We start from the raw sequence: 11,637 nt of genomic DNA, 5'->3' as shown, positions 1-11,637 counted from the left end.
AATGTTATTCATCACATCAATAGACTTAAAGATAAGAACCATATGATCATCTCGATAGATGCAGAAAAAGCATTTGACAAAGTACAGCATCCCTTTATGTTCAAAACATTAGAAAAACTAGGGATAACAGGAACTTACTTCAACATTGTAAAAGCTATCTATGCTAAACCTCAGGCTAGCATCATTCTGAATGGAGAAAAATTGAAGGCATTCCCTCTAAAATCTGGAATAAGACAGGGATGCCCTCTATCACCACTTCTATTCAATATAGTTCTCAAAACACTGGCCAGAGCAATTAGACAGATGAAAGAAATTAAAGGCACAAAAATAGGAAAAGAAGAACTTAAATTATCACTATTTCCAGATGACATGATTCTATACCTAGAAGACCCAAAAGGGTCTACAAAGAAACTACTAGAACTAATAAATGAATTCAGCAAAGTGGCAGGATATAAAATCAACATGCATAAATCAAAGGCATTTCTATATATCAGTGACAAAACTTCTGAAATGGAAATGAGGAAAAACACCCCATTCACAATATCCTCAAAAAAAAAATAAAATAAAATACTTGGGAATCAACCTAACAAAAGAGGTGAAAGATTTATACAATGAAAACTACAGAACCCTAAAGAGAGAAATAGAAGAAGATCTTAGAAGATGGAAAAATATACCCTGTTCATGGATAGGCAGAACTAACATCATCAAAATGGCGATATTACCAAAAGTTCTCTATAGGTTTAATGCAATGCCAATCAAAATCCCAACGGCATTTCTTGTAGAAATAGATAAAGCAATCGTGAAATTCATATGGAAAAATAAAAGACCCAGAATAGCAAAAGCAACTCTAAGCAGGAAGTGTGAATCAGGCGGCATAGCAATACCAGATTTCAAACTGTACTACAGAGCAATAGTAACAAAAACAGCATGGTACTGGTACCAAAACAGGCAGGTGGACCAATGGTACAAAATAGAGGACACAGAGACTAATCCACAAAGTTACAACTATCTTATATTTGATAAAGGGGCTAAAAGCATGCAATGGAGGAAGGATAGCATCTTCAACAAATGGTGTTGGGAAAACTGGAAATCCATATGCAACAAAATGAAACTGAATCCCCTTCTCTCGCCATGCACAAAAGTTAACTCAAAATGGATCAAGGAGCTTGATATGAAATCAGAGACTCTGCATCTGATAGAAGAAAAAGTTGGCTCCGATCTACATATTGTGGGGTCGGGCTCCAAATTCCTTAATAGGACACCCATAGCACAAGAGTTAATAACAAGAATCAACAAATGGGACTTACTTAAACTAAAAAGTTTTTTCTCAGCAAGAGAAACAATAAGAGAGGTAAATAGGGAGCCTACATCATGGGAACAAATTTTTACTCCTCACACTTCAGATAGAGCCCTAATAACCAGAGTATACAAAGAACTCAAAAAATTAAACAATAAGATAACAAATAACCCAATCAACAAATGGGCCAAGGACCTGAATAGACACTTCTCAGAGGAGGACATACAATCAATCAACAAGTACATGAAAAAATGCTCACCATCTCTAGCAGTCAGAGAAATGCAAATCAAAACCACCCTAAGATACATCTCACTCCAGTAAGATTGGCAGCCATTAGGAAGTCAAACAACAAGTGCTGGCGAGGCTGTGGGGAAAAGGGTACACTTGTACATTGCTGGTGGGACTGCAAATTGGTGCAGCCAATTTGGAAAGCAGTATGGAGATTCCTGGGAAAGCTGAGAATGGAACCACCATTTGACCCAGCTATTGCCCTTCTCGGACTATTTCCTGAAGACCTTAAAAGAGCGTACTATAGGGATACTGCTACATTGATGTTCATAGCAGCACAATTCACAATAGCTAGACTGTGGAACCAACCTAGATGCCCTTCAATAGATGAATGGATAAAAAAATGTGGCATTTATACACAATGGATTATTGCTCTGCACTAAAAACTGACAAAATCATGTAATTTGCAGGGAAATGGATGGCACTAGAGCAGATTATGCTAAGTGAAGCTAGCCAATCCCTAAAAAACAAATGCCAAATGTCATCTTTGATATAAGGAGAGCAAGCAAGAACAGAATAGGGAGGAAAAGCATGAGAAGAAGATCACCATTAAACAGGGTCGAGAGCGGGGAGGGAAAGAGAGAGAGAAGGGAAATTGCATGGTAAAGGAAGGAGACCCTCATTGTTATACAAAATTACATATAAGAGGAAGTGAGGAAAAAGGGGAAAAAAAAACAAGAGAGAGAAATGAATTACAGTAGATGGGGTAGAGAGAGAAGATGGGAGGAGAGGGGAGGGGAGGGGAGAGGGGATAGTAGAGGATAGGAAGGGCAGCAGAATACAACAGACACAAGTATGGCAGTATGTAAAAAAGTGGATATGGAACCATATGAATCTGCAATATGTATACGGGGTAAAAATGGGAGTTCATAATCTGCTTGAATCAAATATATGAAATATGATATGTCAAGAGCTTTGTAATGTTTTGAACAACTAATAATAATAATAAAAAATCTCCAAAACATCAGCACTGCCATAACAGGCCCTTGAAACCTGGCTGGAGGTAACAGTAGTAGCCTACATCTGTACAGCAATTTCACCAACACCATTGCCTTTGATCCTCACAGTATTTCAACAACATAGAGAAAACTGATGTTTTCATCTGCATGTTACATAGAAGGGAGGAGGGAGCCAATAACCATCTTGAAGACCTCGTTTATCTGGGGTCCATGGACAGACTTTGGAGTGGGACATTCGAGCCCCCTGAAATTATATGCAGTATCCATGTTTGTATATGATAGCGAAACAGCAAAGAATTTGGTCAGTGTTTCCATCAGGTTCTTGAAAGGGTATTGTCCCAAACAGGCTACAGGAAAAAAAAAACATGGGATTTGGATTCAAAGGAAAAATTATCTAAGTATTTTCTGGCTGTGTGATTGGATGTGAGGAAAATTTGGCAGGGATGGCTGTCCCCCAGCTGCTCAGCTGAGTCAATGGGGCTGATCAGGCTTTCCCAGGTCCAGGATTTCTCATGCCTTATGAATGTTGGAGATGGTGTGACCTAAGAACAGGCTGATAGACTCCTGCCCATGGTCAAAAACAACTCAGGTCATCACTGTGTTTAAATATTTTGAATTTGAATGATTTTAGTGGGACACTCTCTAGTTTGCTACAGGCTCCGCAGTCCCCTACTCTTTCACAAGCACAAGATTCATTACTTATATTGGACCAATTTCCCCTATGAACCCTTCTTCCTGGAGACCCCTTCTATCATCTCCTAGATCTTCACACAGTTAAGAGCCTTCTTATCATTCAGGTTTCAGCTCAACTTTCCTTCCTCATTCACCCTAGATCAGTGCCATCCAAAACACATGTGACCTGATTTACAAAGGTGAGCCAAGATGTCAATTTAAACATTCTGGTAGCTACATTTAAAAAAGTAAAAGGAAACAATCTGAAATTGATTTTGCTAATATATTTTACTTAAATCTGTTCAAAATCTCATTTCACTATGTAATCAATATAGAACTTATAATGGGGATTGTCAACATTTGTTTTTGGCACTAAGTTTTTAAAGTCCAATATGTTTTTTATACTTAACATCTTGCCACATTTTATACTTACATCTGGACACAGGTAAGTGAGTGGCCACCTTACAGGACAAAACAGTTCCCCTCTATAATCAAAGGGCCTGTTTGATTGCTTTCATAGCACTTATCACAATCTAAACTCACCTATTTGTTCTTTATGTGCTGTTTGTCTTTCTCCTAAAAGGTAAATTTTTTTAAAAAAATTTTTATTTTATTATTATTATTTTTTTAGTTGTAGATAGACACAGTATCTTTATTTTTATGTGGTGCTGAGGATCGAACCCAGTGCCTCACATGTGGAAGGCAAGTGCTGTACCACTGAGCCACAGTCCCAGGCCCCTAAAATGTAAATTTGATGAGGGCCAGGATTTCTGCATCCTCAGCCATCCATATGCCTTACGTCCTTTTTGAATGGATGGATGAACGAATGCTTAATTGTTAAATAGACTAATGAAGTAGTTGCTGATTGAAAAAAAAATGGATGAAACTGACTGATAGAGATTTGAACATGTTACTGACTTCTGCCATGGGCAAATCACTTGACTTTTCTGAGACCATATGAAATGGAGATAATTTGATCAAATTCATACAGTTGTAATGATTTTAAAAATTGCACAAAGGACTGGGGATATAGCTCAGTTGGCAGAGTGCTTGCCTCATATGTACTAGGCCCTAGGTTCAATCCCCAGAACCACATACACACACACAAAATAAAATTGTGTTAAGTTGTTTCATAAACTATAAAACCATCGGTAAACAGCAGTTCTCATTTTTCAAGTGTATAAATCTAGGCAGCAGTGTAAGATTAGGGTTTGGAATCCCATGAACCTGGCTCTGCACTTACTAGTTATATGACTCAAGCACATTGCTTACCCTCTGTGACCTACTAAAACAGAATCTACAGGAAGGCGCCCAGAAAACTGGATTTTATCAAACACAAGTGATTCTTATTATCAAGCAAGTTTGAGAAATATGAGGCATAAAATTGCTGCCCTATCAGGTTTATTTGTGATTACAGTTAAGACATGGTTACCCTATCAAGCCCTTGCATCTTGATTAACACCCTTTGTGATTGCACAGCTTTGGGTAGGATAATACCTTGTCAGCCAGGTCAGCAATATCAACACTGGTGATCAATGATGTGTCAGAAGCTGCTGCCAAATCGCTTTCCTCTCACCTGAAGGCTAATATCACTACCTGGGTCACCATGTTTTTTTCAGGCCAGAAACCAAAATCAAGATGAAGGTCCTTAGGAAGAGAGGGGCAAGCCTGGTGTGGTGGCACATGCCTGGAATCCCAGTGGCGTGGGAGGCTGAGACAGGAGGATCAAGAGTTCAAAGCTAGCCTCAGCAACTGAGACCCTCAGCAACTTAGCAAGACCTTGTTTCAAAATAAAAAATTAAAAGCGCTGGGGACATGGCTCAGTGGTAAAGTACCCCTTTGTTTAATCCTTATACCAAAACAAACAAACAAAACAAAAAAAGAAAGAGAAGAATGTTGGGGTTTAAGTGTGCAGAGTTTAGCTCCCTCAGGCCTGACATTTTGCAAGAGCTGTGGCTGTGATTTAGGTCAGCTGAGGCAAACCTCAGCTAGGAGGAGGAAAAGTTCTCTTCCCCTTATCGCAAGTCACAAGTTCTGCATGGTTTGGCCAAGAGGAAGAAGCTTCCTGCATACTTATCCTGGGAACAGTACATTCTGAAGAAACAAATGCATCCTCAGAGGACTAGATAATGTCTACAAAGAACTTTAGGAGGGTACTTATCAAACAAACAGGAACAATTTGAATCTAGCTCTGTGTATCTGCTGAGGCATGATATTTGGACAATGTGGGTAAAGTGTTATTGAAGAATTGCTTGCTTTGTTAGAAGAAGTGTATAAAAGGAACTTGCAAATAAACTTCAGCATGCAGTTGCGATTGCTGCCTTGGCTCTGCATCCCCTGTGTCCCGGTTATTTCGTGACCCTTACCCAGGGACCCAAACGCTCTAGACATTCACAATTGGCACCGGAACAGGGACCCTGTTGGATTGTTAGGAAGGGTAAGTTATTTTTCTTTATATTACAGGGTGATAGGACAATCTTCATCTTCTCCTTTTTTACGTATTCTTAGGCATTCACTTGCTGTCTATTGTATTAACATTTCCCATTCTGATATAGAGATGTGTCTTAAGGTGGTCAGGGAATGGAATCCCTGGTTCCCGGAGGAAGGATCTATGGATGTAGATAATTGGAAACGGGTCCGTCACAATGTTGAAAAGGCCATGAGGCAAGGTGAAAAAATTCCAATTCGGTTTTGGTCTATCTGGTCTATTTTATATACAATGTTTAAAGCTATGGAGGAAGAAAGATTAATTGGCAACTTACAAAAGGAGTTAGCTCCCTCTATTTTAGATCTCCCTCTGGATGTTAGTGAAAAAGAAAAGGTAGTAAAAGATACGCAACAATTGACTCATAATTCTTCACAAAATTCTGCTGATTTAATTGGTACTGCTACGGAAAAGAAAACGAAAGTAAAAACAATGATTGATGATCGCTCTGTTTCGGAGCAATTCAAACTTGTTATGGAGGAGGTTTTAGGACGTCTTAATAAATTAGAAGCTAAAATGGACCCTAAGCCTTTATCGGGAACCAGGCCCTCTGCCCCTCCGGCCACCAATCCTTTTTTGGCAGCTTCTTTAAAGGCTGTCCAGGAAATGGACTCAGAACCTTCTGACGATGAGGACGAAACTCCTTTCTTTGCTTTTCCTATAATCAGGCCTGATCCAGTTAATGGAATGGCACATCCACCTCGGTATGAGGGGATTGATATTGATCATATTAGCAGATTAAAAAAGGCAGTAACAATGTACGGACCTCAATCCCATTATGTAAAAGCATTGCTTAATGCTTTTGCTACTCATTATAATAATTTTGCTCCAATACATAGGAATTATATAAAGTGTTAAAGCAACTGTATATATTTAAATTGTGTGTGATAAAGATTAAGAAAAAAGATAATGGTTATTTTTCCTAAATGAAATAACATTCTTCTCTCCACCAAATTTTTTTCTGAAGTTAATGGCATTTGGATCAAAGTTTTATTAAAAGCTACATTTTATAACACTGGCACAAAAAAAGTAGTTTTAAACTTGTTTGCACAGTTCTTTTTTTCCATTGGAAATGGAATTCATTGCCTTAAGTCTTTTTAAATAGTGTATTATCTTTGGGGCTAGCTCTATGCTTGAAAACCAGTTTATTTATAACCTGTTGTAAGTGCTATATTCTGTTTACAGTTAGGAAATGCAAAATTTTAAGTGATCTCCTAGCTTGTAAGCAAACTGAGATGCACTATCCCTTTTCTATATAAAAATGAGTTAATGTGTCAATAAATCAACTCAGCAAGGTGGGTTTAATATTACCCTTTCCTATGTGTTTTATCTAATTCTTTTGGTTGTTAATATGGTGATAAATGAAGTCAAGGTAAATTTTAAATATTAAGATTTCCGATTTATTGAGCTTGAATTATGCCACCATGCTTATGTAAAAATGAAGGTGACACCATGGTAAAACTTAATGAGAAGTAATTTCTCAGTTGTAATAATTTTGATTTCTCTTTCTTGTGATCTCTCCTTCCCTGTTGTCTTGAACCATAGCAAAAGGATACTACATCTCTCATTACTATAGTGATGAGGTTATTGAAGTTATATAAACACATCTCAATCTCTGTTTCTTTGAAAGGTATCTGTTAAGTCCTGCTAGGTGATTGACAAGACTAAGTAGAGAGAATAAAGGTAAATGTGATTCATGTTTTGCACACAAATGCAGAATTTTATAACCACATGACTTCATAGTTGTGATCTCAAAAAAAATTTCTCCTTTAATTTTTCTTGCAGTTAATGTAAAAATACTCTAAATCTCTAAGCTTCTGAAGTATTAAAAGTAAAGATGATCTAATAAAGATGTAGTTTATCCATTTAGCATGTGTTTATTTTTCCTTATGTACTCAAGGTGATTTATTTGTTCAGCTCAAGGATATTACAGCTAAAAAACATTCATTAGCAAAAGGAGAAACAATCTACATCTAACAGAAAAATCAAAAATGTTTCTTATTTTTGTTGAATTGAATGTTTGACTCTAACACTTTTCTTTATACAAAACATAGATTCTCCAAAAATATTATGCCATATGCTGACCAGATCGCATTATTAATTGAACAAGGAAGACAGAGAAGTATAACTTTGACGGGCAATGACATTTCTCACATAATTACCCCATTACCTAAAGACCAATGGACTTACTTGGTACAAATGACTGAAATGCTACAAATAGCGTTGGCTGAATATACCGGAAGTATTTCCTATCATTTCCCCAAGGGCAAATTATGGGACATGTTAAAACGTCAACAATTTGTAATCAATAATATTATTAGTAAATATCCTTTAGACAATGTTGTTACTGTGTTTACTGATGGATCAAAAACTAAAAGTGCTTATTGGACAGAGAATCAATATTGGGTTCAAATAACAAACTATCAATCTGTTCAACAAAATGAATTATTTGCAGTCATTCAAGTTTTAAATGATTTTGATAATCAAGACATTAACATTCTTACTGACTCTGCATACACGATGGGAGTAGTTAAAAATATATTTACTGCAGTAGCTTATTCTAATAAACCTACTCTACAAAATCTTTTTCTTACTTTACAAAAACTTTTACAAGCTCGTAATGCTCGCATATTTATAGATCATATTAGATCATACTCTAAATTACCAGGATTTTTGACATATGGTAATGCTCAGGTAGACAAATTAGTGATGTTCAAAACTCCTCAAGAAGAACATAGTCTGTTTCATTCTAATGCCAGACATTTACACATTAAATATAAGATTCCATATAAACAAACAAAACAAATTATTAAAAATTGCCCAGTTTGTCGACCTTTACATCTTAGGATTGTACCTTCTGGAATAAATCCTAGAGGGATTCAACTTAATAAATTATGGCAAATGGATGTTACACATGTTCCCTTGTTTGGACGTTATTCTTGTGTTCATGTTACTATTGACACATACTCTAAATTTTTGTGGGCTACCGCTCAAATTGGAGAAACCACCCGTCATGTTATTCAACACTTAGTGGAAACATTTGCTATTATGGAAATTCCCGCTATGATTAAAACTGATAATGGTCCAGCTTATACTAGTAAAAATTTTAAAGATTTTTGCAAATTATATGATATTGTTCATCTAACTGGAATAGAATATAATCCACAAGGACAAGCTTTAGTAGAACGTGTACATGCTACGCTTAAAACACAAATTAAAAAAATTAAAAAGGAGGAAAGGGCTATGCTTATGTTTCAACAGAAAATGGACACCGGCAGTGGCTCCCAGGGAGGTGGATCAAGACCCATCACAATCAGAACGGCACCAAGGGGGGCACCCTATCCACTACCCCAGACGAGGAATCAAGCTCCTGAGCTTGATGTTTCGGTGGCAGCAATGGCGCGTCTTCATCTTGGGGCCTGACGTTGTCGACGTCTTAATTTCTCTCCCTTACCTATGTGGGGTCAAATTAAAAAGCTGAGTGGGGAAAGACAAAAGGTGCTACAATGAACAGGGAAGAATTGCACCCCAGAAAATTTATTTCTGGCCATGTGTGCATTATTGACAGTGTCTTCCGCTTCTGAGGTACAAAATAATAATACTCACTATTGGGCCTATATTCCCAATCCACCTTTGCTGGAACCTGTTACTTGGGGTGACATGGATATTACCTTATATACTTCTCCTGCTCTTTTATCTCCCCCTTGGAACAATTTAACATATATGAATATTAATGATGGAACACCATTTAATTTTACTTATAAGAATAATAACAGTAAACCTATATGCTTGGGTGTTCCTCCTTGTTCGCAATTAGATTGGCAACATTGGATACTAGTTGGAAATTGGAGTAATAGTTCTCGAACACGTTTACAACGGTTGTCTGCATGGTCCGTCAATATGACCTGGGATAATATAACTGAACAAAAATACCCTATGTTCCCTGAGTGCCCCGATTTTACTTATCAGGACTTAAGATACTCCCCTTTCATATGGCAGGAATGTTTAGGCAAATTTGGAAAGACATTTCAGAATATTATCATGTGGGGTCCTTATGGGATGTTCTTAAAAAATTGTTCAGAATGGAATATTACTGCTTGTGATTTATCTTCTACATACAGAATCCCGCCGAAAGAGAGATGGAATGAAACCATTCGGAACGACAAATTGATGGCCTGGGGTGATGGCGGAATTGCTGATCCACGCTTGGCTTCAGTGCAGTACCCTCATCATTTACAAACACATTTATGGAAAATTGCTGCTGCAACTAAACCTGTAACTTTGTCTAATGGCTCTTTCTCTGGGACTAGTCAATCAGCTGCTTCTTATAATTTTACTGTATTTAAAGAATATAATATAACCACATGTGTGCCCATGCCATACCTGTTCTTAATTGGAAATGTTACTTTTGATGAGGGAATTTTATGCTTTAATTGTAAATTGTATACCTGTATTAATACATCTGTTTCTATTCCTCCTGGTTATTCCATTATGCTGTTACAACAGCGCTCTCACATTTGGCTTCCTGTAAATTTACAAAGACCATGGTCCCAAGATCCTGTAAATACTTTGGTTTTGGAATTTTTTAGACAATTGTTAAAACGTACTAAACGGTTTGTGGGAGTTGTTGTTGCTGTAATTCTAAGTCTTATTGCAGTGACTACAGTTGCTACAGTTTCAGGGATAGCTTTACATACTTCTTTACAAATAAAACATTTTGTTGAGGAATGGCATAAAGATTCGCATGAGTTATGGCTATTCCAGACTCAAATTGATTCTAGACTTCAAACTCAAATAGATATTTTAAGACAGACAGTTAATTGGTTAGAAAAAAAGATACTCACTTTAGAACAAGAAATTAGATTAAAATGTGACTGGAATTCAACTTCTTTCTGTATAACTAATGTACATTATAATCAAAGCTTACACGAATGGAGTATCATACAAAATTATCTCGATGGTAATGATACAGCTCAATTAATGATTGATTCTTTACAAAAGGATGTATTTGAAATTTTTGGAAAAGGGTTTCAACAGGATGATGCTGCACAAATAACTGAATTGTTTTTAAAACAGTTAGAGGGATTAGATCCCAAAGGAATTGCTGAAAGTCTTACCCATATGGCTGGAGGAGTGGGAATAGTGTTATGCTTAGTTATTATCCTGTTTATAATTACATATTGTATGTGCATAAGACCATCTCAAAACGCTATATTAACTTTGTGGAAAGCTGTTTTAGAAAAGCAAAAGAAAAAAGAAGGAATTGTTGGGGTTTAAGTGTGCAGAGTTTAGCTCCCTCAGGCCTGACATTTTGCAAGAGCTGTGGCTGTGATTTAGGTCAGCTGAGGCAAACCTCAGCTAGGAGGAGGAAAAGTTCTCTTCCCCTTATCGCAAGTCACAAGTTCTGCATGGTTTGGCCAAGAGGAAGAAGCTTCCTGCATACTTATCCTGGGAACAGTACATTCTGAAGAAACAAATGCATCCTCAGAGGACTAGATAATGTCTACAAAGAACTTTAGGAGGGTACTTATCAAACAAACAGGAACAATTTGAATCTAGCTCTGTGTATCTGCTGAGGCATGATATTTGGACAATGTGGGTAAAGTGTTATTGAAGAATTGCTTGCTTTGTTAGAAGAAGTGTATAAAAGGAACTTGCAAATAAACTTCAGCATGCAGTTGCGATTGCTGCCTTGGCTCTGCATCCCCTGTGTCCCGGTTATTTCGTGACCCTTACCCAGGGACCCGAACGCTCTAGACGTTCACAGAAGAGGAGAAGAAACTTTCTCCTTTAGAGGAGGTTGATAGTATAAAAGAGGGATCCTGGTGGTGCCCACAAAAAGCACTGACCTACAGGTCAGATGTCCAAGTAAGAAGTAAGAACCCAAGTGATGGCTTTGTGTTTTGTGCCAGTATTTTTGGGATGGAGTACAGAAA

The 11,637-nt window shown here is 37.2% G+C and overlaps 1 long non-coding RNA gene across 1 annotated transcript; it reads left to right on the top strand.

Annotated features, from left to right (window-relative positions):
* The first annotated feature begins 5,116 nt into the window (after window positions 1–5,116).
* LOC139706028 (uncharacterized) lies at window positions 5,117–11,404 on the top strand. The gene is made up of 2 exons (XR_011707724.1): window positions 5,117–7,384; window positions 8,963–11,404. It is a non-coding gene; the product is annotated as an uncharacterized lncRNA (long non-coding RNA).
* The last annotated feature ends 233 nt before the right edge of the window (window positions 11,405–11,637 follow it).

This window comes from Marmota flaviventris, chromosome 6 (assembly GCF_047511675.1).
Source record: "Marmota flaviventris isolate mMarFla1 chromosome 6, mMarFla1.hap1, whole genome shotgun sequence".
Lineage (NCBI taxonomy): Eukaryota > Metazoa > Chordata > Mammalia > Rodentia > Sciuridae > Marmota > Marmota flaviventris.
The sequence above is the reverse complement of the archived record's forward strand: the minus strand, read 5'-3'. Positions and strand labels throughout refer to the sequence as shown.